The sequence below is a fragment of the Camelina sativa genome, chromosome 12, assembly GCF_030686135.1.
Source record: "Camelina sativa cultivar CO46 ecotype springtype chromosome 12, ASM3068613v1".
NCBI lineage: Eukaryota > Viridiplantae > Streptophyta > Magnoliopsida > Brassicales > Brassicaceae > Camelina > Camelina sativa.
The window spans coordinates 31,731,092-31,754,851 of record NC_141891.1 but is presented as its reverse complement, the minus strand read 5'-3'; the positions used below and the strand labels follow the sequence as shown (position 1 = coordinate 31,754,851).

The 23,760-nt window shown below is 46.3% G+C and overlaps 47 non-coding genes across 47 annotated transcripts; all 47 read right to left on the bottom strand.

Moving 5' to 3' along the window:
* Positions 1-55: 55 nt before the first annotated feature.
* Positions 56-174, bottom strand: LOC147932631 (5S ribosomal RNA). The gene has a single exon (XR_015576007.1). It is a non-coding gene; the product is annotated as a 5S ribosomal RNA (ribosomal RNA).
* A 392-nt stretch (positions 175-566) lies between these two features.
* Positions 567-685, bottom strand: LOC147932630 (5S ribosomal RNA). The gene has a single exon (XR_015576265.1). It is a non-coding gene; the product is annotated as a 5S ribosomal RNA (ribosomal RNA).
* A 392-nt stretch (positions 686-1,077) lies between these two features.
* On the bottom strand, positions 1,078-1,196 carry LOC147932629 (5S ribosomal RNA). Its single transcript, XR_015576109.1, has one exon. It is a non-coding gene; the product is annotated as a 5S ribosomal RNA (ribosomal RNA).
* A 394-nt stretch (positions 1,197-1,590) lies between these two features.
* On the bottom strand, positions 1,591-1,709 carry LOC147932628 (5S ribosomal RNA). Its single transcript, XR_015575965.1, has one exon. It is a non-coding gene; the product is annotated as a 5S ribosomal RNA (ribosomal RNA).
* A 396-nt stretch (positions 1,710-2,105) lies between these two features.
* Positions 2,106-2,224, bottom strand: LOC147932627 (5S ribosomal RNA). The gene has a single exon (XR_015576432.1). It is a non-coding gene; the product is annotated as a 5S ribosomal RNA (ribosomal RNA).
* Positions 2,225-2,614: 390 nt separating this feature from the next.
* Positions 2,615-2,733, bottom strand: LOC147932626 (5S ribosomal RNA). The gene has a single exon (XR_015576006.1). It is a non-coding gene; the product is annotated as a 5S ribosomal RNA (ribosomal RNA).
* Positions 2,734-3,125: 392 nt separating this feature from the next.
* LOC147932625 (5S ribosomal RNA) lies at positions 3,126-3,244 on the bottom strand. The gene has a single exon (XR_015576264.1). It is a non-coding gene; the product is annotated as a 5S ribosomal RNA (ribosomal RNA).
* A 398-nt stretch (positions 3,245-3,642) lies between these two features.
* Positions 3,643-3,761, bottom strand: LOC147932624 (5S ribosomal RNA). Its single transcript, XR_015576431.1, has one exon. It is a non-coding gene; the product is annotated as a 5S ribosomal RNA (ribosomal RNA).
* Positions 3,762-4,152: 391 nt separating this feature from the next.
* Positions 4,153-4,271, bottom strand: LOC147932623 (5S ribosomal RNA). Its single transcript, XR_015576005.1, has one exon. It is a non-coding gene; the product is annotated as a 5S ribosomal RNA (ribosomal RNA).
* Positions 4,272-4,664: 393 nt separating this feature from the next.
* LOC147932622 (5S ribosomal RNA) lies at positions 4,665-4,783 on the bottom strand. The gene has a single exon (XR_015576263.1). It is a non-coding gene; the product is annotated as a 5S ribosomal RNA (ribosomal RNA).
* A 395-nt stretch (positions 4,784-5,178) lies between these two features.
* Positions 5,179-5,297, bottom strand: LOC147932621 (5S ribosomal RNA). Its single transcript, XR_015576428.1, has one exon. It is a non-coding gene; the product is annotated as a 5S ribosomal RNA (ribosomal RNA).
* A 392-nt stretch (positions 5,298-5,689) lies between these two features.
* LOC147932620 (5S ribosomal RNA) lies at positions 5,690-5,808 on the bottom strand. The gene has a single exon (XR_015576261.1). It is a non-coding gene; the product is annotated as a 5S ribosomal RNA (ribosomal RNA).
* Positions 5,809-6,205: 397 nt separating this feature from the next.
* On the bottom strand, positions 6,206-6,324 carry LOC147932619 (5S ribosomal RNA). Its single transcript, XR_015576427.1, has one exon. It is a non-coding gene; the product is annotated as a 5S ribosomal RNA (ribosomal RNA).
* A 389-nt stretch (positions 6,325-6,713) lies between these two features.
* On the bottom strand, positions 6,714-6,832 carry LOC147932618 (5S ribosomal RNA). The gene has a single exon (XR_015575964.1). It is a non-coding gene; the product is annotated as a 5S ribosomal RNA (ribosomal RNA).
* A 388-nt stretch (positions 6,833-7,220) lies between these two features.
* Positions 7,221-7,339, bottom strand: LOC147932617 (5S ribosomal RNA). The gene has a single exon (XR_015575963.1). It is a non-coding gene; the product is annotated as a 5S ribosomal RNA (ribosomal RNA).
* A 393-nt stretch (positions 7,340-7,732) lies between these two features.
* On the bottom strand, positions 7,733-7,851 carry LOC147932616 (5S ribosomal RNA). The gene has a single exon (XR_015576260.1). It is a non-coding gene; the product is annotated as a 5S ribosomal RNA (ribosomal RNA).
* Positions 7,852-8,243: 392 nt separating this feature from the next.
* On the bottom strand, positions 8,244-8,362 carry LOC147932615 (5S ribosomal RNA). Its single transcript, XR_015576426.1, has one exon. It is a non-coding gene; the product is annotated as a 5S ribosomal RNA (ribosomal RNA).
* Positions 8,363-8,751: 389 nt separating this feature from the next.
* Positions 8,752-8,870, bottom strand: LOC147932614 (5S ribosomal RNA). Its single transcript, XR_015575962.1, has one exon. It is a non-coding gene; the product is annotated as a 5S ribosomal RNA (ribosomal RNA).
* A 392-nt stretch (positions 8,871-9,262) lies between these two features.
* On the bottom strand, positions 9,263-9,381 carry LOC147932613 (5S ribosomal RNA). The gene has a single exon (XR_015576259.1). It is a non-coding gene; the product is annotated as a 5S ribosomal RNA (ribosomal RNA).
* Positions 9,382-9,779: 398 nt separating this feature from the next.
* LOC147932612 (5S ribosomal RNA) lies at positions 9,780-9,898 on the bottom strand. The gene has a single exon (XR_015576425.1). It is a non-coding gene; the product is annotated as a 5S ribosomal RNA (ribosomal RNA).
* A 392-nt stretch (positions 9,899-10,290) lies between these two features.
* LOC147932611 (5S ribosomal RNA) lies at positions 10,291-10,409 on the bottom strand. The gene has a single exon (XR_015576258.1). It is a non-coding gene; the product is annotated as a 5S ribosomal RNA (ribosomal RNA).
* A 394-nt stretch (positions 10,410-10,803) lies between these two features.
* LOC147932610 (5S ribosomal RNA) lies at positions 10,804-10,922 on the bottom strand. The gene has a single exon (XR_015576423.1). It is a non-coding gene; the product is annotated as a 5S ribosomal RNA (ribosomal RNA).
* A 389-nt stretch (positions 10,923-11,311) lies between these two features.
* On the bottom strand, positions 11,312-11,430 carry LOC147932609 (5S ribosomal RNA). Its single transcript, XR_015575961.1, has one exon. It is a non-coding gene; the product is annotated as a 5S ribosomal RNA (ribosomal RNA).
* A 392-nt stretch (positions 11,431-11,822) lies between these two features.
* On the bottom strand, positions 11,823-11,941 carry LOC147932608 (5S ribosomal RNA). Its single transcript, XR_015576257.1, has one exon. It is a non-coding gene; the product is annotated as a 5S ribosomal RNA (ribosomal RNA).
* A 396-nt stretch (positions 11,942-12,337) lies between these two features.
* LOC147932607 (5S ribosomal RNA) lies at positions 12,338-12,456 on the bottom strand. The gene has a single exon (XR_015576422.1). It is a non-coding gene; the product is annotated as a 5S ribosomal RNA (ribosomal RNA).
* A 390-nt stretch (positions 12,457-12,846) lies between these two features.
* On the bottom strand, positions 12,847-12,965 carry LOC147932606 (5S ribosomal RNA). Its single transcript, XR_015575959.1, has one exon. It is a non-coding gene; the product is annotated as a 5S ribosomal RNA (ribosomal RNA).
* A 392-nt stretch (positions 12,966-13,357) lies between these two features.
* Positions 13,358-13,476, bottom strand: LOC147932605 (5S ribosomal RNA). Its single transcript, XR_015576653.1, has one exon. It is a non-coding gene; the product is annotated as a 5S ribosomal RNA (ribosomal RNA).
* A 392-nt stretch (positions 13,477-13,868) lies between these two features.
* On the bottom strand, positions 13,869-13,987 carry LOC147932604 (5S ribosomal RNA). Its single transcript, XR_015576256.1, has one exon. It is a non-coding gene; the product is annotated as a 5S ribosomal RNA (ribosomal RNA).
* A 392-nt stretch (positions 13,988-14,379) lies between these two features.
* Positions 14,380-14,498, bottom strand: LOC147932603 (5S ribosomal RNA). The gene has a single exon (XR_015575958.1). It is a non-coding gene; the product is annotated as a 5S ribosomal RNA (ribosomal RNA).
* A 389-nt stretch (positions 14,499-14,887) lies between these two features.
* On the bottom strand, positions 14,888-15,006 carry LOC147932602 (5S ribosomal RNA). Its single transcript, XR_015575957.1, has one exon. It is a non-coding gene; the product is annotated as a 5S ribosomal RNA (ribosomal RNA).
* Positions 15,007-15,398: 392 nt separating this feature from the next.
* On the bottom strand, positions 15,399-15,517 carry LOC147932601 (5S ribosomal RNA). Its single transcript, XR_015576255.1, has one exon. It is a non-coding gene; the product is annotated as a 5S ribosomal RNA (ribosomal RNA).
* A 397-nt stretch (positions 15,518-15,914) lies between these two features.
* On the bottom strand, positions 15,915-16,033 carry LOC147932600 (5S ribosomal RNA). The gene has a single exon (XR_015576421.1). It is a non-coding gene; the product is annotated as a 5S ribosomal RNA (ribosomal RNA).
* Positions 16,034-16,425: 392 nt separating this feature from the next.
* On the bottom strand, positions 16,426-16,544 carry LOC147932599 (5S ribosomal RNA). The gene has a single exon (XR_015576254.1). It is a non-coding gene; the product is annotated as a 5S ribosomal RNA (ribosomal RNA).
* A 392-nt stretch (positions 16,545-16,936) lies between these two features.
* LOC147932598 (5S ribosomal RNA) lies at positions 16,937-17,055 on the bottom strand. The gene has a single exon (XR_015576253.1). It is a non-coding gene; the product is annotated as a 5S ribosomal RNA (ribosomal RNA).
* A 391-nt stretch (positions 17,056-17,446) lies between these two features.
* Positions 17,447-17,565, bottom strand: LOC147932597 (5S ribosomal RNA). Its single transcript, XR_015575956.1, has one exon. It is a non-coding gene; the product is annotated as a 5S ribosomal RNA (ribosomal RNA).
* A 388-nt stretch (positions 17,566-17,953) lies between these two features.
* On the bottom strand, positions 17,954-18,072 carry LOC147932596 (5S ribosomal RNA). Its single transcript, XR_015576153.1, has one exon. It is a non-coding gene; the product is annotated as a 5S ribosomal RNA (ribosomal RNA).
* Positions 18,073-18,464: 392 nt separating this feature from the next.
* LOC147932595 (5S ribosomal RNA) lies at positions 18,465-18,583 on the bottom strand. The gene has a single exon (XR_015576652.1). It is a non-coding gene; the product is annotated as a 5S ribosomal RNA (ribosomal RNA).
* Positions 18,584-18,975: 392 nt separating this feature from the next.
* On the bottom strand, positions 18,976-19,094 carry LOC147932594 (5S ribosomal RNA). The gene has a single exon (XR_015576252.1). It is a non-coding gene; the product is annotated as a 5S ribosomal RNA (ribosomal RNA).
* A 391-nt stretch (positions 19,095-19,485) lies between these two features.
* LOC147932593 (5S ribosomal RNA) lies at positions 19,486-19,604 on the bottom strand. Its single transcript, XR_015575955.1, has one exon. It is a non-coding gene; the product is annotated as a 5S ribosomal RNA (ribosomal RNA).
* A 393-nt stretch (positions 19,605-19,997) lies between these two features.
* LOC147932592 (5S ribosomal RNA) lies at positions 19,998-20,116 on the bottom strand. Its single transcript, XR_015576250.1, has one exon. It is a non-coding gene; the product is annotated as a 5S ribosomal RNA (ribosomal RNA).
* A 389-nt stretch (positions 20,117-20,505) lies between these two features.
* LOC147932591 (5S ribosomal RNA) lies at positions 20,506-20,624 on the bottom strand. The gene has a single exon (XR_015575954.1). It is a non-coding gene; the product is annotated as a 5S ribosomal RNA (ribosomal RNA).
* A 392-nt stretch (positions 20,625-21,016) lies between these two features.
* On the bottom strand, positions 21,017-21,135 carry LOC147932590 (5S ribosomal RNA). The gene has a single exon (XR_015576651.1). It is a non-coding gene; the product is annotated as a 5S ribosomal RNA (ribosomal RNA).
* A 392-nt stretch (positions 21,136-21,527) lies between these two features.
* LOC147932589 (5S ribosomal RNA) lies at positions 21,528-21,646 on the bottom strand. The gene has a single exon (XR_015576249.1). It is a non-coding gene; the product is annotated as a 5S ribosomal RNA (ribosomal RNA).
* Positions 21,647-22,042: 396 nt separating this feature from the next.
* On the bottom strand, positions 22,043-22,161 carry LOC147932588 (5S ribosomal RNA). The gene has a single exon (XR_015576420.1). It is a non-coding gene; the product is annotated as a 5S ribosomal RNA (ribosomal RNA).
* Positions 22,162-22,553: 392 nt separating this feature from the next.
* LOC147932587 (5S ribosomal RNA) lies at positions 22,554-22,672 on the bottom strand. Its single transcript, XR_015576248.1, has one exon. It is a non-coding gene; the product is annotated as a 5S ribosomal RNA (ribosomal RNA).
* A 397-nt stretch (positions 22,673-23,069) lies between these two features.
* On the bottom strand, positions 23,070-23,188 carry LOC147932586 (5S ribosomal RNA). Its single transcript, XR_015576419.1, has one exon. It is a non-coding gene; the product is annotated as a 5S ribosomal RNA (ribosomal RNA).
* A 397-nt stretch (positions 23,189-23,585) lies between these two features.
* On the bottom strand, positions 23,586-23,704 carry LOC147932585 (5S ribosomal RNA). The gene has a single exon (XR_015576418.1). It is a non-coding gene; the product is annotated as a 5S ribosomal RNA (ribosomal RNA).
* Between the last annotated feature and the right edge of the window lie 56 nt (positions 23,705-23,760).

The window sequence follows — 23,760 nt, the reverse complement described above, 5'->3', positions numbered from 1 at the left end:
TTCTCTATGTACTATAGTCTTGCGAAACAACCAAAAAAAAAAGGGGGGGGGGGGAGGGATGCAACACGAGGACTTCCCGGGAGGTCACCCATCCTAGTATTACTCTCGCCCAGGCACGCTTAACTGCGGAGTTCTGATGGGATCCGGTGCATTAATGCTGGTATGATCGCATCCGTTAGTATATCCCATGCAATCGCATATATCCTTTTTCGAAAACTGAATGGATCATTCGATGTGGGTCCCACTTGATATGCGGACCGGTTTAGTCACCTTGGACGTGCTTCCAACGTCCAAAAACAAGCGATAACCATGTCCAAACACTGTTTTGGAGCCGTAACTAATTGTGTCGGGATCACAAAAAAACATCTTAACTGCCTTCAAACGTCAAAATCTGCCCTCGAGAATGGTCCAATGGTACGAAGACCCATTGCCTTGCCAGAAGCTCTCTTGGGGCTTTTCAAAAAGGTATTATGGGTTGCGTGGTTCCTCACGGTCTGAAAGTTACGATGTTCTCTATGTACTATAGTATTGCGAAACAACCAAAAAAAAAAAAAAAAGGGGGGGGAGGAATGCAACACGAGGACTTCCCGGAAAGTCACCCATCCTAGTACTCCTCTCGCCCAAGCACGCTTCACTGCGGAGTTCTGATGGGATCCGGTGCATTAGTGCTGGTATGATCGCATCCGTTAGTATATCCCATGCAATCGCATATATTCTTTTTTGAAAACTGAATGGATCATTCGATGTGGGTCCCACTTGATATGCGGACCGGTTTAGTCACCTTGGACGTGCTTCCAACGTCCAAAAACAAGCAATAACCATGTCCAAACACTGTTTTGGAGCCGTAACTAATTGTGTCGGGATCACAAAAAAACATCTTAACTGCCTTCAAACGTCAAAATCTGCCCTCGAGAATGGTCCAATGGAACGAAGACCCATTGCCTTGCCAGAAGCTCTCTTGGGGCTTTTCAAAAAGGTATTATGGGTTGCGTGGTTCCTCACGGTCTGAAAGTTACGACGTTCTCTATGTACTATAGTATTGCGAAACAACCAAAAAAAAAAAAAAAAGGGGGGGGAGGAATGCAACACGAGGACTTCCCGGAAAGTCACCCATCCTAGTACTACTCTCGCCCAAGCACGCTTCACTGCGGAGTTCTGATGGGATCCGGTGCATTAGTGCTGGTATGATCGCATCCGTTAGTATATCCCATGCAATCGCATATATCCTTTTTTGAAAACTGAATGGATCATTCGATGTGGGTCCCACTTGATATGCGGACCGGTTTAGTCACCTTGGACGTGCTTCCAACGTCCAAAAACAAGCAATAACCATGTCCAAACACTGTTTTGGAGCCGTAACTAATTGTGTCGGGATCACAAAAAAACATCTTAACTGCCTTCAAACGTCAAAATCTGCCCTCGAGAATGGTCCGATGGTACAAAGACCCATTGCCTTGCCAGAAGCTCCCTTGGGGCTTTTCAAAAAGGTATTATGGGTTGCGTGGTTCCTCACGGTCCGAAAGTTACGACGTCCTCTATGTACTATAGTCTTGCGAAACAACCAAAAAAAAAAGGGGGGGGGGGGGGGGAGGGATGCAACACGAGGACTTCCCGGGAGGTCACCCATCCTAGTATTACTCTCGCCCAAGCACGCTTAACTGCGGAGTTCTGATGGGATCCGGTGCATTAATGCTGGTATGATCGCATCCGTTAGTATATCCCATGCAATCGCATATATTCTTTTTTGAAAACTGAATGGATCATTCGATGTGGGTCCCACTTGATATGCGGACCGGTTTAGTCACCTTGGACGTGCTTCCAACGTCCAAAAACAAACAATAACCATGTCCAAACACTGTTTTGGAGCCGTAACTAATTGTGTCGGGATCACAAAAAAACATCTTAACTGCCTTCAAACGTCAAAATCTGCCCTCGAGAATGGTCCAATGGAACAAAGACCCATTGCCTTGCCAGAAGCTCTCTTGGGGCTTTTCAAAAAGGTATTATGGGTTGTGTGGTTCCTCACGGTCTGAAAGTTACGACGTTCTCTATGTACTATAGTATTGCGAAACAACCAAAAAAAAAAAAAAGGGGGGGGGGGGGGAGGGATGCAACACGAGGACTTTCCGGAAAGTCACCCATCCTAGTACTACTCTCGCCCAAGCACGCTTCACTGCGGAGTTCTGATGGGATCCGGTGCATTAGTGCTGGTATGATCGCATCCGTTAGTATATCCCATGCAATCGCATATATTCTTTTTTGAAAACTGAATGGATCATTCGATGTGGGTCCCACTTGATATGCGGACCGGTTTAGTCACCTTGGACGTGCTTCCAACGTCCAAAAACAAGCAATAACCATGTCCAAACACTGTTTTGGAGCCGTAACTAATTGTGTCGGGATCACAAAAAAACATCTTAACTGCCTTCAAACGTCAAAATCTGCCCTCGAGAATGGTCCGATGGTACAAAGACCCATTGCCTTGCCAGAAGCTCCCTTGGGGCTTTTCAAAAAGGTATTATGGGTTGCGTGGTTCCTCACGGTCCGAAAGTTACGACGTTCTCTATGTACTATAGTCTTGCGAAACAACCAAAAAAAAAAGGGGGGGGGGGGAGGGATGCAACACGAGGACTTCCCGGGAGGTCACCCATCCTAGTATTACTCTCGCCCAGGCACGCTTAACTGCGGAGTTCTGATGGGATCCGGTGCATTAATGCTGGTATGATCGCATCCGTTAGTATATCCCATGCAATCGCATATATCCTTTTTCGAAAACTGAATGGATCATTCGATGTGGGTCCCACTTGATATGCGGACCGGTTTAGTCACCTTGGACGTGCTTCCAACGTCCAAAAACAAGCGATAACCATGTCCAAACACTGTTTTGGAGCCGTAACTAATTGTGTCGGGATCACAAAAAAACATCTTAACTGCCTTCAAACGTCAAAATCTGCCCTCGAGAATGGTCCAATGGTACGAAGACCCATTGCCTTGCCAGAAGCTCTCTTGGGGCTTTTCAAAAAGGTATTATGGGTTGCGTGGTTCCTCACGGTCTGAAAGTTACGATGTTCTCTATGTACTATAGTATTGCGAAACAACCAAAAAAAAAAAAAAAAGGGGGGGGAGGAATGCAACACGAGGACTTCCCGGAAAGTCACCCATCCTAGTACTCCTCTCGCCCAAGCACGCTTCACTGCGGAGTTCTGATGGGATCCGGTGCATTAGTGCTGGTATGATCGCATCCGTTAGTATATCCCATGCAATCGCATATATTCTTTTTTGAAAACTGAATGGATCATTCGATGTGGGTCCCACTTGATATGCGGACCGGTTTAGTCACCTTGGACGTGCTTCCAACGTCCAAAAACAAGCAATAACCATGTCCAAACACTGTTTTGGAGCCGTAACTAATTGTGTCGGGATCACAAAAAAACATCTTAACTGCCTTCAAACGTCAAAATCTGCCCTCGAGAATGGTCCAATGGTACGAAGACCCATTGCCTTGCCAGAAGCTCTCTTGGGGCTTTTCAAAAAGGTATTATGGGTTGCGTGGTTCCTCACGGTCTGAAAGTTACGACGTTCTCTATGTACTATAGTATTGCGAAACAACCAAAAAAAAAAAAAAAGGGGGGGGGGGGGGGAGGGATGCAACACGAGGACTTTCCGGAAAGTCACCCATCCTAGTACTACTCTCGCCCAAGCACGCTTCACTGCGGAGTTCTGATGGGATCCGGTGCATTAGTGCTGGTATGATCGCATCCGTTAGTATATCCCATGCAATCGCATATATTCTTTTTTGAAAACTGAATGGATCATTCGATGTGGGTCCCACTTGATATGCGGACCGGTTTAGTCACCTTGGACGTGCTTCCAACGTCCAAAAACAAGCAATAACCATGTCCAAACACTGTTTTGGAGCCGTAACTAATTGTGTCGGGATCACAAAAAAACATCTTAACTGCCTTCAAACGTCAAAATCTGCCCTCGAGAATGGTCCGATGGTACAAAGACCCATTGCCTTGCCAGAAGCTCCCTTGGGGCTTTTCAAAAAGGTATTATGGGTTGCGTGGTTCCTCACGGTCCGAAAGTTACGACGTTCTCTATGTACTATAGTCTTGCGAAACAACCAAAAAAAAAAGGGGGGGGGGGGGAGGGATGCAACACGAGGACTTCCCGGGAGGTCACCCATCCTAGTATTACTCTCGCCCAGGCACGCTTAACTGCGGAGTTCTGATGGGATCCGGTGCATTAATGCTGGTATGATCGCATCCGTTAGTATATCCCATGCAATCGCATATATCCTTTTTCGAAAACTGAATGGATCATTCGATGTGGGTCCCACTTGATATGCGGACCGGTTTAGTCACCTTGGACGTGCTTCCAACGTCCAAAAACAAGCGATAACCATGTCCAAACACTGTTTTGGAGCCGTAACTAATTGTGTCGGGATCACAAAAAAACATCTTAACTGCCTTCAAACGTCAAAATCTGCCCTCGAGAATGGTCCAATGGTACGAAGACCCATTGCCTTGCCAGAAGCTCTCTTGGGGCTTTTCAAAAAGGTATGATGGGTTGCGTGGTTCCTCACGGTCTGAAAGTTACGATGTTCTCTATGTACTATAGTATTGCGAAACAACCAAAAAAAAAAAAAAAAGGGGGGGGGAGGAATGCAACACGAGGACTTCCCGGAAAGTCACCCATCCTAGTACTCCTCTCGCCCAAGCACGCTTCACTGCGGAGTTCTGATGGGATCCGGTGCATTAGTGCTGGTATGATCGCATCCGTTAGTATATCCCATGCAATCGCATATATTCTTTTTTGAAAACTGAATGGATCATTCGATGTGGGTCCCACTTGATATGCGGACCGGTTTAGTCACCTTGGACGTGCTTCCAACGTCCAAAAACAAGCAATAACCATGTCCAAACACTGTTTTGGAGCCGTAACTAATTGTGTCGGGATCACAAAAAAACATCTTAACTGCCTTCAAACGTCAAAATCTGCCCTCGAGAATGGTCCAATGGTACGAAGACCCATTGCCTTGCCAGAAGCTCTCTTGGGGCTTTTCAAAAAGGTATTATGGGTTGCGTGGTTCCTCACGGTCTGAAAGTTACGACGTTCTCTATGTACTATAGTATTGCGAAACAACCAAAAAAAAAAAAAAAGGGGGGGGGGGGAGGGATGCAACACGAGGACTTTCCGGAAAGTCACCCATCCTAGTACTACTCTCGCCCAAGCACGCTTCACTGCGGAGTTCTGATGGGATCCGGTGCATTAGTGCTGGTATGATCGCATCCGTTAGTATATCCCATGCAATCGCATATATTCTTTTTTGAAAACTGAATGGATCATTCGATGTGGGTCCCACTTGATATGCGGACCGGTTTAGTCACCTTGGACGTGCTTCCAACGTCCAAAAACAAGCAATAACCATGTCCAAACACTGTTTTGGAGCCGTAACTAATTGTGTCGGGATCACAAAAAAACATCTTAACTGCCTTCAAACGTCAAAATCTGCCCTCGAGAATGGTCCAATGGTACGAAGACCCATTGCCTTGCCAGAAGCTCTCTTGGGGCTTTTCAAAAAGGTATGATGGGTTGCGTGGTTCCTCACGGTCTGAAAGTTACGATGTTCTCTATGTACTATAGTATTGCGAAACAACCAAAAAAAAAAAAAAAAGGGGGGGGAGGAATGCAACACGAGGACTTCCCGGAAAGTCACCCATCCTAGTACTCCTCTCGCCCAAGCACGCTTCACTGCGGAGTTCTGATGGGATCCGGTGCATTAGTGCTGGTATGATCGCATCCGTTAGTATATCCCATGCAATCGCATATATTCTTTTTTGAAAACTGAATGGATCATTCGATGTGGGTCCCACTTGATATGCGGACCGGTTTAGTCACCTTGGACGTGCTTCCAACGTCCAAAAACAAGCAATAACCATGTCCAAACACTGTTTTGGAGCCGTAACTAATTGTGTCGGGATCACAAAAAAACATCTTAACTGCCTTCAAACGTCAAAATCTGCCCTCGAGAATGGTCCAATGGTACGAAGACCCATTGCCTTGCCAGAAGCTCTCTTGGGGCTTTTCAAAAAGGTATTATGGGTTGCGTGGTTCCTCACGGTCTGAAAGTTACGACGTTCTCTATGTACTATAGTATTGCGAAACAACCAAAAAAAAAAAAAAAGGGGGGGGGGGGGGAGGGATGCAACACGAGGACTTTCCGGAAAGTCACCCATCCTAGTACTACTCTCGCCCAAGCACGCTTCACTGCGGAGTTCTGATGGGATCCGGTGCATTAGTGCTGGTATGATCGCATCCGTTAGTATATCCCATGCAATCGCATATATTCTTTTTTGAAAACTGAATGGATCATTCGATGTGGGTCCCACTTGATATGCGGACCGGTTTAGTCACCTTGGACGTGCTTCCAACGTCCAAAAACAAGCAATAACCATGTCCAAACACTGTTTTGGAGCCGTAACTAATTGTGTCGGGATCACAAAAAAACATCTTAACTGCCTTCAAACGTCAAAATCTGCCCTCGAGAATGGTCCGATGGTACAAAGACCCATTGCCTTGCCAGAAGCTCCCTTGGGGCTTTTCAAAAAGGTATTATGGGTTGCGTGGTTCCTCACGGTCCGAAAGTTACGACGTTCTCTATGTACTATAGTCTTGCGAAACAACCAAAAAAAAAAGGGGGGGGGGGAGGGATGCAACACGAGGACTTCCCGGGAGGTCACCCATCCTAGTATTACTCTCGCCCAAGCACGCTTAACTGCGGAGTTCTGATGGGATCCGGTGCATTAATGCTGGTATGATCGCATCCGTTAGTATATCCCATGCAATCGCATATATCCTTTTTCGAAAACTGAATGGATCATTCGATGTGGGTCCCACTTGATATGCGGACCGGTTTAGTCACCTTGGACGTGCTTCCAACGTCCAAAAACAAGCAATAACCATGTCCAAACACTGTTTTGGAGCCGTAACTAATTGTGTCGGGATCACAAAAAAACATCTTAACTGCCTTCAAACGTCAAAATCTGCCCTCGAGAATGGTCCGATGGTACAAAGACCCATTGCCTTGCCAGAAGCTCCCTTGGGGCTTTTCAAAAAGGTATTATGGGTTGCGTGGTTCCTCACGGTCCGAAAGTTACGACGTTCTCTATGTACTATAGTCTTGCGAAACAACCAAAAAAAAAAGGGGGGGGGGAGGGATGCAACACGAGGACTTCCCGGGAGGTCACCCATCCTAGTATTACTCTCGCCCAAGCACGCTTAACTGCGGAGTTCTGATGGGATCCGGTGCATTAATGCTGGTATGATCGCATCCGTTAGTATATCCCATGCAATCGCATATATCCTTTTTCGAAAACTGAATGGATCATTCGATGTGGGTCCCACTTGATATGCGGACCGGTTTAGTCACCTTGGACGTGCTTCCAACGTCCAAAAACAAGCGATAACCATGTCCAAACACTGTTTTGGAGCCGTAACTAATTGTGTCGGGATCACAAAAAAACATCTTAACTGCCTTCAAACGTCAAAATCTGCCCTCGAGAATGGTCCAATGGTACGAAGACCCATTGCCTTGCCAGAAGCTCTCTTGGGGCTTTTCAAAAAGGTATTATGGGTTGCGTGGTTCCTCACGGTCTGAAAGTTACGATGTTCTCTATGTACTATAGTATTGCGAAACAACCAAAAAAAAAAAAAAAAGGGGGGGGGAGGAATGCAACACGAGGACTTCCCGGAAAGTCACCCATCCTAGTACTCCTCTCGCCCAAGCACGCTTCACTGCGGAGTTCTGATGGGATCCGGTGCATTAGTGCTGGTATGATCGCATCCGTTAGTATATCCCATGCAATCGCATATATTCTTTTTTGAAAACTGAATGGATCATTCGATGTGGGTCCCACTTGATATGCGGACCGGTTTAGTCACCTTGGACGTGCTTCCAACGTCCAAAAACAAGCAATAACCATGTCCAAACACTGTTTTGGAGCCGTAACTAATTGTGTCGGGATCACAAAAAAACATCTTAACTGCCTTCAAACGTCAAAATCTGCCCTCGAGAATGGTCCAATGGTACGAAGACCCATTGCCTTGCCAGAAGCTCTCTTGGGGCTTTTCAAAAAGGTATTATGGGTTGCGTGGTTCCTCACGGTCTGAAAGTTACGACGTTCTCTATGTACTATAGTATTGCGAAACAACCAAAAAAAAAAAAAAAGGGGGGGGGAGGGATGCAACACGAGGACTTTCCGGAAAGTCACCCATCCTAGTACTACTCTCGCCCAAGCACGCTTCACTGCGGAGTTCTGATGGGATCCGGTGCATTAGTGCTGGTATGATCGCATCCGTTAGTATATCCCATGCAATCGCATATATTCTTTTTTGAAAACTGAATGGATCATTCGATGTGGGTCCCACTTGATATGCGGACCGGTTTAGTCACCTTGGACGTGCTTCCAACGTCCAAAAACAAGCAATAACCATGTCCAAACACTGTTTTGGAGCCGTAACTAATTGTGTCGGGATCACAAAAAAACATCTTAACTGCCTTCAAACGTCAAAATCTGCCCTCGAGAATGGTCCGATGGTACAAAGACCCATTGCCTTGCCAGAAGCTCCCTTGGGGCTTTTCAAAAAGGTATTATGGGTTGCGTGGTTCCTCACGGTCCGAAAGTTACGACGTTCTCTATGTACTATAGTCTTGCGAAACAACCAAAAAAAAAAGGGGGGGGGGGAGGGATGCAACACGAGGACTTCCCGGGAGGTCACCCATCCTAGTATTACTCTCGCCCAAGCACGCTTAACTGCGGAGTTCTGATGGGATCCGGTGCATTAATGCTGGTATGATCGCATCCGTTAGTATATCCCATGCAATCGCATATATCCTTTTTCGAAAACTGAATGGATCATTCGATGTGGGTCCCACTTGATATGCGGACCGGTTTAGTCACCTTGGACGTGCTTCCAACGTCCAAAAACAAGCGATAACCATGTCCAAACACTGTTTTGGAGCCGTAACTAATTGTGTCGGGATCACAAAAAAACATCTTAACTGCCTTCAAACGTCAAAATCTGCCCTCGAGAATGGTCCAATGGTACGAAGACCCATTGCCTTGCCAGAAGCTCTCTTGGGGCTTTTCAAAAAGGTATTATGGGTTGCGTGGTTCCTCACGGTCTGAAAGTTACGATGTTCTCTATGTACTATAGTATTGCGAAACAACCAAAAAAAAAAAAAAAAGGGGGGGGAGGAATGCAACACGAGGACTTCCCGGAAAGTCACCCATCCTAGTACTCCTCTCGCCCAAGCACGCTTCACTGCGGAGTTCTGATGGGATCCGGTGCATTAGTGCTGGTATGATCGCATCCGTTAGTATATCCCATGCAATCGCATATATTCTTTTTTGAAAACTGAATGGATCATTCGATGTGGGTCCCACTTGATATGCGGACCGGTTTAGTCACCTTGGACGTGCTTCCAACGTCCAAAAACAAGCAATAACCATGTCCAAACACTGTTTTGGAGCCGTAACTAATTGTGTCGGGATCACAAAAAAACATCTTAACTGCCTTCAAACGTCAAAATCTGCCCTCGAGAATGGTCCAATGGTACGAAGACCCATTGCCTTGCCAGAAGCTCTCTTGGGGCTTTTCAAAAAGGTATTATGGGTTGCGTGGTTCCTCACGGTCTGAAAGTTACGACGTTCTCTATGTACTATAGTATTGCGAAACAACCAAAAAAAAAAAAAAAGGGGGGGGGGGGGGGAGGGATGCAACACGAGGACTTTCCGGAAAGTCACCCATCCTAGTACTACTCTCGCCCAAGCACGCTTCACTGCGGAGTTCTGATGGGATCCGGTGCATTAGTGCTGGTATGATCGCATCCGTTAGTATATCCCATGCAATCGCATATATTCTTTTTTGAAAACTGAATGGATCATTCGATGCGGGTCCCACTTGATATGCGGACCGGTTTAGTCACCTTGGACGTGCTTCCAACGTCCAAAAACAAGCAATAACCATGTCCAAACACTGTTTTGGAGCCGTAACTAATTGTGTCGGGATCACAAAAAAACATCTTAACTGCCTTCAAACGTCAAAATCTGCCCTCGAGAATGGTCCGATGGTACAAAGACCCATTGCCTTGCCAGAAGCTCCCTTGGGGCTTTTCAAAAAGGTATTATGGGTTGCGTGGTTCCTCACGGTCCGAAAGTTACGACGTTCTCTATGTACTATAGTCTTGCGAAACAACCAAAAAAAAAAAAAAAAGGGGGGGGAGGAATGCAACACGAGGACTTCCCGGAAAGTCACCCATCCTAGTACTCCTCTCGCCCAAGCACGCTTCACTGCGGAGTTCTGATGGGATCCGGTGCATTAGTGCTGGTATGATCGCATCCGTTAGTATATCCCATGCAATCGCATATATTCTTTTTTGAAAACTGAATGGATCATTCGATGCGGGTCCCACTTGATATGCGGACCGGTTTAGTCACCTTGGACGTGCTTCCAACGTCCAAAAACAAGCAATAACCATGTCCAAACACTGTTTTGGAGCCGTAACTAATTGTGTCGGGATCACAAAAAAACATCTTAACTGCCTTCAAACGTCAAAATCTGCCCTCGAGAATGGTCCGATGGTACAAAGACCCATTGCCTTGCCAGAAGCTCTCTTGGGGCTTTTCAAAAAGGTATTATGGGTTGCGTGGTTCCTCACGGTCTGAAAGTTACGACGTTCTCTATGTACTATAGTATTGCGAAACAACCAAAAAAAAAAAAAAAGGGGGGGGGGGAGGGATGCAACACGAGGACTTTCCGGAAAGTCACCCATCCTAGTACTACTCTCGCCCAAGCACGCTTCACTGCGGAGTTCTGATGGGATCCGGTGCATTAGTGCTGGTATGATCGCATCCGTTAGTATATCCCATGCAATCGCATATATTCTTTTTTGAAAACTGAATGGATCATTCGATGTGGGTCCCACTTGATATGCGGACCGGTTTAGTCACCTTGGACGTGCTTCCAACGTCCAAAAACAAGCAATAACCATGTCCAAACACTGTTTTGGAGCCGTAACTAATTGTGTCGGGATCACAAAAAAACATCTTAACTGCCTTCAAACGTCAAAATCTGCCCTCGAGAATGGTCCGATGGTACAAAGACCCATTGCCTTGCCAGAAGCTCCCTTGGGGCTTTTCAAAAAGGTATTATGGGTTGCGTGGTTCCTCACGGTCCGAAAGTTACGACGTTCTCTATGTACTATAGTCTTGCGAAACAACCAAAAAAAAAAGGGGGGGGGGGAGGGATGCAACACGAGGACTTCCCGGGAGGTCACCCATCCTAGTATTACTCTCGCCCAAGCACGCTTAACTGCGGAGTTCTGATGGGATCCGGTGCATTAATGCTGGTATGATCGCATCCGTTAGTATATCCCATGCAATCGCATATATCCTTTTTCGAAAACTGAATGGATCATTCGATGTGGGTCCCACTTGATATGCGGACCGGTTTAGTCACCTTGGACGTGCTTCCAACGTCCAAAAACAAGCGATAACCATGTCCAAACACTGTTTTGGAGCCGTAACTAATTGTGTCGGGATCACAAAAAAACATCTTAACTGCCTTCAAACGTCAAAATCTGCCCTCGAGAATGGTCCAATGGTACGAAGACCCATTGCCTTGCCAGAAGCTCTCTTGGGGCTTTTCAAAAAGGTATTATGGGTTGCGTGGTTCCTCACGGTCTGAAAGTTACGATGTTCTCTATGTACTATAGTATTGCGAAACAACCAAAAAAAAAAAAAAAAGGGGGGGGAGGAATGCAACACGAGGACTTCCCGGAAAGTCACCCATCCTAGTACTCCTCTCGCCCAAGCACGCTTCACTGCGGAGTTCTGATGGGATCCGGTGCATTAGTGCTGGTATGATCGCATCCGTTAGTATATCCCATGCAATCGCATATATTCTTTTTTGAAAACTGAATGGATCATTCGATGTGGGTCCCACTTGATATGCGGACCGGTTTAGTCACCTTGGACGTGCTTCCAACGTCCAAAAACAAGCAATAACCATGTCCAAACACTGTTTTGGAGCCGTAACTAATTGTGTCGGGATCACAAAAAAACATCTTAACTGCCTTCAAACGTCAAAATCTGCCCTCGAGAATGGTCCAATGGTACGAAGACCCATTGCCTTGCCAGAAGCTCTCTTGGGGCTTTTCAAAAAGGTATTATGGGTTGCGTGGTTCCTCACGGTCTGAAAGTTACGACGTTCTCTATGTACTATAGTATTGCGAAACAACCAAAAAAAAAAAAAAAGGGGGGGGGGGGGAGGGATGCAACACGAGGACTTTCCGGAAAGTCACCCATCCTAGTACTACTCTCGCCCAAGCACGCTTCACTGCGGAGTTCTGATGGGATCCGGTGCATTAGTGCTGGTATGATCGCATCCGTTAGTATATCCCATGCAATCGCATATATTCTTTTTTGAAAACTGAATGGATCATTCGATGCGGGTCCCACTTGATATGCGGACCGGTTTAGTCACCTTGGACGTGCTTCCAACGTCCAAAAACAAGCAATAACCATGTCCAAACACTGTTTTGGAGCCGTAACTAATTGTGTCGGGATCACAAAAAAACATCTTAACTGCCTTCAAACGTCAAAATCTGCCCTCGAGAATGGTCCGATGGTACAAAGACCCATTGCCTTGCCAGAAGCTCCCTTGGGGCTTTTCAAAAAGGTATTATGGGTTGCGTGGTTCCTCACGGTCCGAAAGTTACGACGTTCTCTATGTACTATAGTCTTGCGAAACAACCAAAAAAAAAAGGGGGGGGGGGGAGGGATGCAACACGAGGACTTCCCGGGAGGTCACCCATCCTAGTATTACTCTCGCCCAAGCACGCTTAACTGCGGAGTTCTGATGGGATCCGGTGCATTAATGCTGGTATGATCGCATCCGTTAGTATATCCCATGCAATCGCATATATCCTTTTTCGAAAACTGAATGGATCATTCGATGTGGGTCCCACTTGATATGCGGACCGGTTTAGTCACCTTGGACGTGCTTCCAACGTCCAAAAACAAGCGATAACCATGTCCAAACACTGTTTTGGAGCCGTAACTAATTGTGTCGGGATCACAAAAAAACATCTTAACTGCCTTCAAACGTCAAAATCTGCCCTCGAGAATGGTCCAATGGAACGAAGACCCATTGCCTTGCCAGAAGCTCTCTTGGGGCTTTTCAAAAAGGTATTATGGGTTGCGTGGTTCCTCACGGTCTGAAAGTTACGACGTTCTCTATGTACTATAGTATTGCGAAACAACCAAAAAAAAAAAAAAAAGGGGGGGGAGGAATGCAACACGAGGACTTCCCGGAAAGTCACCCATCCTAGTACTCCTCTCGCCCAAGTACGCTTCACTGCGGAGTTCTGATGGGATCCGGTGCATTAGTGCTGGTATGATCGCATCCGTTAGTATATCCCATGCAATCGCATATATTCTTTTTTGAAAACTGAATGGATCATTCGATGTGGGTCCCACTTGATATGCGGACCGGTTTAGTCACCTTGGACGTGCTTCCAACGTCCAAAAACAAGCGATAACCATGTCCAAACACTGTTTTGGAGCCGTAACTAATTGTGTCGGGATCACAAAAAAACATCTTAACTGCCTTCAAACGTCAAAATCTGCCCTCGAGAATGGTCCAATGGTACGAAGACCCATTGCCTTGCCAGAAGCTCTCTTGGGGCTTTTCAAAAAGGTATTATGGGTTGCGTGGTTCCTCACGGTCTGAAAGTTACGATGTTCTCTATGTACTATAGTATTGCGAAACAACCAAAAAAAAAAAAAAAAGGGGGGGGAGGAATGCAACACGAGGACTTCCCGGAAAGTCACCCATCCTAGTACTCCTCTCGCCCAAGCACGCTTCACTGCGGAGTTCTGATGGGATCCGGTGCATTAGTGCTGGTATGATCGCATCCGTTAGTATAACCCATGCAATCGCATATATCCTTTTTTGAAAACTGAATGGATCATTCGATGTGGGTCCCACTTGATATGCGGACCGGTTTAGTCACCTTGGACGTGCTTCCAACGTCCAAAAACAAGCAATAACCATGTCCAAACACTGTTTTGGAGCCGTAACTAATTGTGTCGGGATCACAAAAAAACATCTTAACTGCCTTCAAACGTCAAAATCTGCCCTCGAGAATGGTCCGATGGTACAAAGACCCATTGCCTTGCCAGAAGCTCCCTTGGGGCTTTTCAAAAAGGTATTATGGGTTGCGTGGTTCCTCACGGTCCGAAAGTTACGACGTTCTCTATGTACTATAGTCTTGCGAAACAACCAAAAAAAAAAAGGGGGGGGGGGGGAGGGATGCAACACGAGGACTTCCCGGGAGGTCACCCATCCTAGTATTACTCTCGCCCAAGCACGCTTAACTGCGGAGTTCTGATGGGATCCGGTGCATTAATGCTGGTATGATCGCATCCGTTAGTATATCCCATGCAATCGCATATATCCTTTTTCAAAAACTGAATGGATCATTCGATGTGGGTCCCACTTGATATGCGGACCGGTTTAGTCACCTTGGACGTGCTTCCAACGTCCAAAAACAAGCGATAACCATGTCCAAACACTGTTTTGGAGCCGTAACTAATTGTGTCGGGATCACAAAAAAACATCTTAACTGCCTTCAAACGTCAAAATCTGCCCTCGAGAATGGTCCAATGGTACAAAGACCCATTGCCTTGCCAGAAGCTCCCTTGGGGCTTTTCAAAAAGGTATTATGGGTTGCGTGGTTCCTCACGGTCCGAAAGTTACGACGTTCTCTATGTACTATAGTCTTGCGAAACAACCAAAAAAAAAAGGGGGGGGGGGAGGGATGCAACACGAGGACTTCCCGGGAGGTCACCCATCCTAGTATTACTCTCGCCCAAGCACGCTTAACTGCGGAGTTCTGATGGGATCCGGTGCATTAATGCTGGTATGATCGCATCCGTTAGTATATCCCATGCAATCGCATATATCCTTTTTCGAAAACTGAATGGATCATTCGATGTGGGTCCCACTTGATATGCGGACCGGTTTAGTCACCTTGGACGTGCTTCCAACGTCCAAAAACAAGCGATAACCATGTCCAAACACTGTTTTGGAGCCGTAACTAATTGTGTCGGGATCACAAAAAAACATCTTAACTGCCTTCAAACGTCAAAATCTGCCCTCGAGAATGGTCCAATGGAACGAAGACCCATTGCCTTGCCAGAAGCTCTCTTGGGGCTTTTCAAAAAGGTATTATGGGTTGCGTGGTTCCTCACGGTCTGAAAGTTACGACGTTCTCTATGTACTATAGTATTGCGAAACAACCAAAAAAAAAAAAAAAAGGGGGGGGAGGAATGCAACACGAGGACTTCCCGGAAAGTCACCCATCCTAGTACTCCTCTCGCCCAAGCACGCTTCACTGCGGAGTTCTGATGGGATCCGGTGCATTAGTGCTGGTATGATCGCATCCGTTAGTATATCCCATGCAATCGCATATATTCTTTTTTGAAAACTGAATGGATCATTCGATGTGGGTCCCACTTGATATGCGGACCGGTTTAGTCACCTTGGACGTGCTTCCAACGTCCAAAAACAAGCAATAACCATGTCCAAACACTGTTTTGGAGCCGTAACTAATTGTGTCGGGATCACAAAAAAACATCTTAACTGCCTTCAAACGTCAAAATCTGCCCTCGAGAATGGTCCAATGGTACGAAGACCCATTGCCTTGCCAGAAGCTCTCTTGGGGCTTTTCAAAAAGGTATTATGGGTTGCGTGGTTCCTCACGGTCTGAAAGTTACGACGTTCTCTATGTACTATAGTATTGCGAAACAACCAAAAAAAAAAAAAAAGGGGGGGGGGGGGGAGGGATGCAACACGAGGACTTTCCGGAAAGTCACCCATCCTAGTACTACTCTCGCCCAAGCACGCTTCACTGCGGAGTTCTGATGGGATCCGGTGCATTAGTGCTGGTATGATCGCATCCGTTAGTATATCCCATGCAATCGCATATATTCTTTTTTGAAAACTGAATGGATCATTCGATGCGGGTCCCACTTGATATGCGGACCGGTTTAGTCACCTTGGACGTGCTTCCAACGTCCAAAAACAAGCAATAACCATGTCCAAACACTGTTTTGGAGCCGTAACTAATTGTGTCGGGATCACAAAAAAACATCTTAACTGCCTTCAAACGTCAAAATCTGCCCTCGAGAATGGTCCGATGGTACAAAGACCCATTGCCTTGCCAGAAGCTCCCTTGGGGCTTTTCAAAAAGGTATTATGGGTTGCGTGGTTCCTCACGGTCCGAAAGTTACGACGTTCTCTATGTACTATAGTCTTGCGAAACAACCAAAAAAAAAAAAAAAAGGGGGGGGAGGAATGCAACACGAGGACTTCCCGGAAAGTCACCCATCCTAGTACTCCTCTCGCCCAAGCACGCTTCACTGCGGAGTTCTGATGGGATCCGGTGCATTAGTGCTGGTATGATCGCATCCGTTAGTATATCCCATGCAATCGCATATATTCTTTTTTGAAAACTGAATGGATCATTCGATGCGGGTCCCACTTGATATGCGGACCGGTTTAGTCACCTTGGACGTGCTTCCAACGTCCAAAAACAAGCAATAACCATGTCCAAACACTGTTTTGGAGCCGTAACTAATTGTGTCGGGATCACAAAAAAACATCTTAACTGCCTTCAAACGTCAAAATCTGCCCTCGAGAATGGTCCGATGGTACGAAGACCCATTGCCTTGCCAGAAGCTCTCTTGGGGCTTTTCAAAAAGGTATTATGGGTTGCGTGGTTCCTCACGGTCTGAAAGTTACGATGTTCTCTATGTACTATAGTATTGCGAAACAACCAAAAAAAAAAAAAAAAGGGGGGGGAGGAATGCAACACGAGGACTTCCCGGAAAGTCACCCATCCTAGTACTCCTCTCGCCCAAGCACGCTTCACTGCGGAGTTCTGATGGGATCCGGTGCATTAGTGCTGGTATGATCGCATCCGTTAGTATAACCCATGCAATCGCATATATCCTTTTTTGAAAACTGAATGGATCATTCGATGTGGGTCCCACTTGATATGCGGACCGGTTTAGTCACCTTGGACGTGCTTCCAACGTCCAAAAACAAGCAATAACCATGTCCAAACACTGTTTTGGAGCCGTAACTAATTGTGTCGGGATCACAAAAAAACATCTTAACTGCCTTCAAACGTCAAAATCTGCCCTCGAGAATGGTCCGATGGTACAAAGACCCATTGCCTTGCCAGAAGCTCCCTTGGGGCTTTTCAAAAAGGTATTATGGGTTGCGTGGTTCCTCACGGTCCGAAAGTTACGACGTTCTCTATGTACTATGGTCTTGCGAAACAACCAAAAAAAAAAGGGGGGGGGGGGGAGGGATGCAACACGAGGACTTCCCGGGAGGTCACCCATCCTAGTATTACTCTCGCCCAAGCACGCTTAACTGCGGAGTTCTGATGGGATCCGGTGCATTAATGCTGGTATGATCGCATCCGTTAGTATATCCCATGCAATCGCATATATCCTTTTTCAAAAACTGAATGGATCATTCGATGTGGGTCCCACTTGATATGCGGACCGGTTTAGTCACCTTGGACGTGCTTCCAACGTCCAAAAACAAGCGATAACCATGTCCAAACACTGTTTTGGAGCCGTAACTAATTGTGTCGGGATCACAAAAAAACATCTTAACTGCCTTCAAACGTCAAAATCTGCCCTCGAGAATGGTCCAATGGTACAAAGACCCATTGCCTTGCCAGAAGCTCCCTTGGGGCTTTTCAAAAAGGTATTATGGGTTGCGTGGTTCCTCACGGTCCGAAAGTTACGACGTTCTCTATGTACTATAGTCTTGCGAAACAACCAAAAAAAAAAGGGGGGGGGGAGGGATGCAACACGAGGACTTCCCGGGAGGTCACCCATCCTAGTATTACTCTCGCCCAAGCACACTTAACTGCGGAGTTCTGATGGGATCCGGTGCATTAATGCTGGTATGATCGCATCCGTTAGTATATCCCATGCAATCGCATATATCCTTTTTCGAAAACTGAATGGATCATTCGATGTGGGTCCCACTTGATATGCGGACCGGTTTAGTCACCTTGGACGTGCTTCCAACGTCCAAAAACAAGCGATAACCATGTCCAAACACTGTTTTGGAGCCGTAACTAATTGTGTCGGGATCACAAAAAAACATCTTAACTGCCTTCAAACGTCAAAATCTGCCCTCGAGAATGGTCCAATGGAACGAAGACCCATTGCCTTGCCAGAAGCTCTCTTGGGGCTTTTCAAAAAGGTATTATGGGTTGCGTGGTTCCTCACGGTCTGAAAGTTACGACGTTCTCTATGTACTATAGTATTGCGAAACAACCAAAAAAAAAAAAAAAAGGGGGGGGAGGAATGCAACACGAGGACTTCCCGGAAAGTCACCCATCCTAGTACTCCTCTCGCCCAAGTACGCTTCACTGCGGAGTTCTGATGGGATCCGGTGCATTAGTGCTGGTATGATCGCATCCGTTAGTATATCCCATGCAATCGCATATATTCTTTTTTGAAAACTGAATGGATCATTCGATGTGGGTCCCACTTGATATGCGGACCGGTTTAGTCACCTTGGACGTGCTTCCAACGTCCAAAAACAAGCGATAACCATGTCCAAACACTGTTTTGGAGCCGTAACTAATTGTGTCGGGATCACAAAAAAACATCTTAACTGCCTTCAAACGTCAAAATCTGCCCTCGAGAATGGTCCAATGGTACGAAGACCCATTGCCTTGCCAGAAGCTCTCTTGGGGCTTTTCAAAAAGGTATTATGGGTTGCGTGGTTCCTCACGGTCTGAAAGTTACGATGTTCTCTATGTACTATAGTATTGCGAAACAACCAAAAAAAAAAAAAAAAGGGGGGGGAGGAATGCAACACGAGGACTTCCCGGAAAGTCACCCATCCTAGTACTCCTCTCGCCCAAGCACGCTTCACTGCGGAGTTCTGATGGGATCCGGTGCATTAGTGCTGGTATGATCGCATCCGTTAGTATAAACCATGCAATCGCATATATCCTTTTTTGAAAACTGAATGGATCATTCGATGTGGGTCCCACTTGATATGCGGACCGGTTTAGTCACCTTGGACGTGCTTCCAACGTCCAAAAACAAGCAATAACCATGTCCAAACACTGTTTTGGAGCCGTAACTAATTGTGTCGGGATCACAAAAAAACATCTTAACTGCCTTCAAACGTCAAAATCTGCCCTCGAGAATGGTCCGATGGTACAAAGACCCATTGCCTTGCCAGAAGCTCCCTTGGGGCTTTTCAAAAAGGTATTATGGGTTGCGTGGTTCCTCACGGTCCGAAAGTTACGACGTTCTCTATGTACTATAGTCTTGCGAAACAACCAAAAAAAAAAGGGGGGGGGGGGGAGGGATGCAACACGAGGACTTCCCGGGAGGTCACCCATCCTAGTATTACTCTCGCCCAAGCACGCTTAACTGCGGAGTTCTGATGGGATCCGGTGCATTAATGCTGGTATGATCGCATCCGTTAGTATATCCCATGCAATCGCATATATCCTTTTTCAAAAACTGAATGGATCATTCGATGTGGGTCCCACTTGATATGCGGACCGGTTTAGTCACCTTGGACGTGCTTCCAACGTCCAAAAACAAGCGATAACCATGTCCAAACACTGTTTTGGAGCCGTAACTAATTGTGTCGGGATCACAAAAAAACATCTTAACTGCCTTCAAACGTCAAAATCTGCCCTCGAGAATGGTCCAATGGTACGAAGACCCATTGCCTTGCCAGAAGCTCTCTTGGGGCTTTTCAAAAAGGTATTATGGGTTGCGTGGTTCCTCACGGTCTGAAAGTTACGATGTTCTCTATGTACTATAGTATTGCGAAACAACCAAAAAAAAAAAAAAAAGGGGGGGGGAGGAATGCAACACGAGGACTTCCCGGAAAGTCACCCATCCTAGTACTCCTCTCGCCCAAGCACGCTTCACTGCGGAGTTCTGATGGGATCCGGTGCATTAGTGCTGGTATGATCGCATCCGTTAGTATAACCCATGCAATCGCATATATCCTTTTTTGAAAACTGAATGGATCATTCGATGTGGGTCCCACTTGATATGCGGACCGGTTTAGTCACCTTGGACGTGCTTCCAACGTCCAAAAACAAGCAATAACCATGTCCAAACACTGTTTTGGAGCCGTAACTAATTGTGTCGGGATCACAAAAAAACATCTTAACTGCCTTCAAACGTCAAAATCTGCCCTCGAGAATGGTCCGATGGTACAAAGACCCATTGCCTTGCCAGAAGCTCCCTTGGGGCTTTTCAAAAAGGTATTATGGGTTGCGTGGTTCCTCACGGTCCGAAAGTTACGACGTTCTCTATGTACTATAGTCTTGCGAAACAACCAAAAAAAAAAGGGGGGGGGGGAGGGATGCAACACGAGGACTTCCCGGGAGGTCACCCATCCTAGTATTACTCTCGCCCAAGCACGCTTAACTGCGGAGTTCTGATGGGATCCGGTGCATTAATGCTGGTATGATCGCATCCGTTAGTATATCCCATGCAATCGCATATATCCTTTTTCGAAAACTGAATGGATCATTCGATGTGGGTCCCACTTGATATGCGGACCGGTTTAGTCACCTTGGACGTGCTTCCAACGTCCAAAAACAAGCGATAACCATGTCCAAACACTGTTTTGGAGCCGTAACTAATTGTGTCGGGATCACAAAAAAACATCTTAACTGCCTTCAAACGTCAAAATCTGCCCTCGAGAATGGTCCAATGGTACGAAGACCCATTGCCTTGCCAGAAGCTCTCTTGGGGCTTTTCAAAAAGGTATTATGGGTTGCGTGGTTCCTCACGGTCTGAAAGTTACGACGTTCTCTATGTACTATAGTATTGCGAAACAACCAAAAAAAAAAAAAAAAGGGGGGGGAGGAATGCAACACGAGGACTTCCCGGAAAGTCACCCATCCTAGTACTCCTCTCGCCCAAGTACGCTTCACTGCGGAGTTCTGATGGGATCCGGTGCATTAGTGCTGGTATGATCGCATCCGTTAGTATATCCCATGCAATCGCATATATTCTTTTTTTGAAAACTGAATGGATCATTCGATGTGGGTCCCACTTGATATGCGGACCGGTTTAGTCACCTTGGACGTGCTTCGAACGTCCAAAAACAAGCAATAACCATGTCCAAACACTGTTTTGGAGCCGTAACTAATTGTGTCGGGATCACAAAAAAACATCTTAACTGCCTTCAAACGTCAAAATCTGCCCTCGAGAATGGTCCGATGGTACGAAGACCCATTGCCTTGCCAGAAGCTCTCTTGGGGCTTTTCAAAAAGGTATTATGGGTTGCGTGGTTCCTCACGGTCTGAAAGTTACGATGTTCTCTATGTACTATAGTATTGCGAAACAACCAAAAAAAAAAAAAAAGGGGGGGGAGGAATGCAACACGAGGACTTCCCGGAAAGTCACCCATCCTAGTACTCCTCTCGCCCAAGCACGCTTCACTGCGGAGTTCTGATGGGATCCGGTGCATTAGTGCTGGTATGATCGCATCCGTTAGTATATCCCATGCAATCGCATATATTCTTTTTTGAAAACTGAATGGATCATTCGATGTGGGTCCCACTTGATATGCGGACCGGTTTAGTCACCTTGGACGTGCTTCCAACGTCCAAAAACAAGCAATAACCATGTCCAAACACTGTTTTGGAGCCGTAACTAATTGTGTCGGGATCACAAAAAAACATCTTAACTGCCTTCAAACGTCAAAATCTGCCCTCGAGAATGGTCCAATGGTACGAAGACCCATTGCCTTGCCAGAAGCTCTCTTGGGGCTTTTCAAAAAGGTATTATGGGTTGCGTGGTTCCTCACGGTCTGAAAGTTACGACGTTCTCTATGTACTATAGTATTGCGAAACAACCAAAAAAAAAAAAAAAGGGGGGGGGGGGGAGGGATGCAACACGAGGACTTTCCGGAAAGTCACCCATCCTAGTACTACTCTCGCCCAAGCACGCTTCACTGCGGAGTTCTGATGGGATCCGGTGCATTAGTGCTGGTATGATCGCATCCGTTAGTATATCCCATGCAATCGCATATATTCTTTTTTGAAAACTGAATGGATCATTCGATGTGGGTCCCACTTGATATGCGGACCGGTTTAGTCACCTTGGACGTGCTTCCAACGTCCAAAAACAAGCAATAACCATGTCCAAACACTGTTTTGGAGCCGTAACTAATTGTGTCGGGATCACAAAAAAACATCTTAACTGCCTTCAAACGTCAAAATCTGCCCTCGAGAATGGTCCAATGGTACGAAGACCCATTGCCTTGCCAGAAGCTCTCTTGGGGCTTTTCAAAAAGGTATTATGGGTTGCGTGGTTCCTCACGGTCTGAAAGTTACGATGTTCTCTATGTACTATAGTATTGCGAAACAACCAAAAAAAAAAAAAAAAGGGGGGGGAGGAATGCAACACGAGGACTTCCCGGAAAGTCACCCATCCTAGTACTCCTCTCGCCCAAGCACGCTTCACTGCGGAGTTCTGATGGGATCCGGTGCATTAGTGCTGGTATGATCGCATCCGTTAGTATATCCCATGCAATCGCATATATTCTTTTTTGAAAACTGAATGGATCATTCGATGTGGGTCCCACTTGATATGCGGACCGGTTTAGTCACCTTGGACGTGCTTCCAACGTCCAAAAACAAGCAATAACCATGTCCAAACACTGTTTTGGAGCCGTAACTAATTGTGTCGGGATCACAAAAAAACATCTTAACTGCCTTCAAACGTCAAAATCTGCCCTCGAGAATGGTCCAATGGTACGAAGACCCATTGCCTTGCCAGAAGCTCTCTTGGGGCTTTTCAAAAAGGTATTATGGGTTGCGTGGTTCCTCACGGTCTGAAAGTTACGACGTTCTCTATGTACTATAGTATTGCGAAACAACCAAAAAAAAAAAAAAAGGGGGGGGGGGGGGAGGGATGCAACACGAGGACTTTCCGGAAAGTCACCCATCCTAGTACTACTCTCGCCCAAGCACGCTTCACTGCGGAGTTCTGATGGGATCCGGTGCATTAGTGCTGGTATGATCGCATCCGTTAGTATATCCCATGCAATCGCATATATTCTTTTTTGAAAACTGAATGGATCATTCGATGTGGGTCCCACTTGATATGCGGACCGGTTTAGTCACCTTGGACGTGCTTCCAACGTCCAAAAACAAGCAATAACCATGTCCAAACACTGTTTTGGAGCCGTAACTAATTGTGTCGGGATCACAAAAAAACATCTTAACTGCCTTCAAACGTCAAAATCTGCCCTCGAGAATGGTCCAATGGTACGAAGACCCATTGCCTTGCCAGAAGCTCTCTTGGGGCTTTTCAAAAAGGTATTATGGGTTGCGTGGTTCCTCACGGTCTGAAAGTTACGACGTTCTCTATGTACTATAGTATTGCGAAACAACCAAAAAAAAAAAAAAAGGGGGGGGGGGGGGAGGGATGCAACACGAGGACTTTCCGGAAAGTCACCCATCCTAGTACTACTCTCGCCCAAGCACGCTTCACTGCGGAGTTCTGATGGGATCCGGTGCATTAGTGCTGGTATGATCGCATCCGTTAGTATATCCCATGCAATCGCATATATTCTTTTTTGAAAACTGAATGGATCATT